Genomic DNA, 2,147 nt, shown 5'->3' on the forward strand with positions numbered 1-2,147 from the left:
CCCTCTCGGGGTATCTCCGCAACATATTGAAGCCCCTCTTGGGTGGGGGTAAGGGGAAATGTGATGATTTTTTTTTTTTTTCCTCAGAAAATTGCCCAAAATTTTCTAAGTGTCAAGGACTCTTCCAGAAAAGCTTCCCCAGGCTTCTGGAAGTATCCTCGGTACACCTCCAGCGGTTTCCCCGCCTGGAAGTCTGACACTTGTCTGAAATTTTCAAAGTGTGAAAGTATGGTTTTTCACCCAAAATTCAACTTTCCGCCCATGAACCACAGACTTCACCCACACTTAGGTCACTGTCTTGGTGTACACCTCCAGTGCTCTGTCACGGTCATCACTGTTGTCACAAAAAATTCACTTTTGTTAAGGCCAAGCAATTTGAAGAAGGCACGGCAGCCAGCAGCCCGTACGGTCCAGGGGTTGATCAGACCCCGGTACGTCCGGTCGTGGTCTCCGTGCCCCGAAGGGGTTCCCACTTCTCGCCTGCACCAGGCACGGCAGCCAGCAGACTGTACGTTCCAGGGGTGGATCAGACCCCCGTACGTCCGGTTGTGGTCTCCGTGCCCCGAAGGGGTTCCCGCTTCTCGCCTGCACCAGGCACGGCAGCCAGCAGACCGTACGGTCCAGGGGTGGATCAGACCCCCGTACGTCCGGTTGTGGTCTCCGTGCCCCGAAGGGGTTCTCGCTTCTCGCCTGCGGCAGGCACAGCAACCCGTACGGTCCAGGGGTTGATCAGGCCCCTGTACGTCTGCCCGTGGTCTCCGTGAGTCTTTCGCCCCTATACCCAGGTCAGACGACCGATTTGCACGTCAGGGCCGCTGCGGACCTCCACCAGAGTTTCCTCTGGCTTCGTCCAGCCCGGGCATAGTTCACCATCTTCCGGGTCCTATCGCGCGCGCTCGTGCTCCACCTCCCTGACGGAGCGGGCGAGGCGGGCCGGTGGTGCGCCCGCCGTGTCAACCCCCCGGAGCGGGCGGCGGGATCCCACCTCGGCCGGGGCGCCCCGGCCTTCACCTTCATTGCGCCACAGGGTTTCGCATCACAACGGGGGGAGTGACGGATGGTAAATCCCATCAGGTGGGCCCAGGGCGGGTGAGTCTGGCCTTGGGGGGACGTAAGGGATAAAGGAGGAGAGACCATCGGGGCACGGAGCCTCGGGCCTCCCTCGTTGTCACCCTTGCGAGGGGACCCCAGCTGCGCCACGGAGGCGATAGACGGAGGGGCGACCCTCAGACAGGCGTAGCAAGGTGCGTTCAAAGTGTCGATGATCAATGTGTCCTGCAATTCACACTAATTCTCGCAGCTAGCTGCGTTCTTCATCGACGCGCGAGCCGAGTGATCCACCGTTAAGAGTCGCGCTTTCTGGTTTGGGGACGCTCGGAGGCGCCCCCCTTTTCACTCTCATGTCAGCCGGCCGCAAAAGACTGGGATGCTTCGGAGGGTTGTTTTCAAATCTCGGCCCTGTTGCCCGGGCGCTCGGCCTCCCCGTCCCTCCCTCCAGCGGGGAGGAGAACGAAAGAGGGCTCGAGGCTTCTCGACCTACCACCCGGACCCGCATACCCCGGGGAGGGGTGTGTGAGCGCACGGGAGAATGGTACCCAGGATGGCCTTTCGCGTGCGCAGGGGGCTTCTTATTTTTCCTCGGCAGGCAGCGGCAGGGCAACAATCGTCGGCGCGAGGCCGGGCGTCTTTTTCCTGGACGACGGAGCGAGAGGGGCTCCCCGCACCCTCCCGACGTCGCCCGCCTGCTGTCCTCATGTGCCCTCGCCGTCCCCACCCTGCGGAGCGCCCTGGCGAAGCGGAAAGAGACCCGCCACCACCCCCATCGCGTTCGATATCCTTCGGGGATTTGGCGGGCGGCTGGCCTCGGCTTCCTGCTCTGCGCCTAATAGGTATTTTTCACTCGCCCATTAATGATCCTTCCGCAGGTTCATCTAGGGAAACCTTGTTACGACTTTTACTGTCTCTAGATAGTCAAGTTCGATCGTCTTCTCGGCTCTCCACCATGGGTCTTGGCCGACCCCGGCGGGGCCGATCCAAGGACCTCACTAAACAATCCAATCGGTAGTAGCGACGGGCAGTGTGTACAAAGGGCAGGGACTTAATCAATCGAGGGAGAGAAGCCGGAAAGGAAGCCCCGCAGCAGGAAG

General features: G+C 60.7%; 1 pseudogene; it reads right to left on the reverse strand.

The window, feature by feature from the left end:
* Positions 1-1,220: 1,220 nt before the first annotated feature.
* On the reverse strand, positions 1,221-1,352 carry LOC138673650 (5.8S ribosomal RNA; annotated as a pseudogene).
* Positions 1,353-2,147: the final 795 nt, after the last annotated feature.

Source organism: Ranitomeya imitator, chromosome 3 (genome assembly GCF_032444005.1).
Source record: "Ranitomeya imitator isolate aRanImi1 chromosome 3, aRanImi1.pri, whole genome shotgun sequence".
NCBI lineage: Eukaryota > Metazoa > Chordata > Amphibia > Anura > Dendrobatidae > Ranitomeya > Ranitomeya imitator.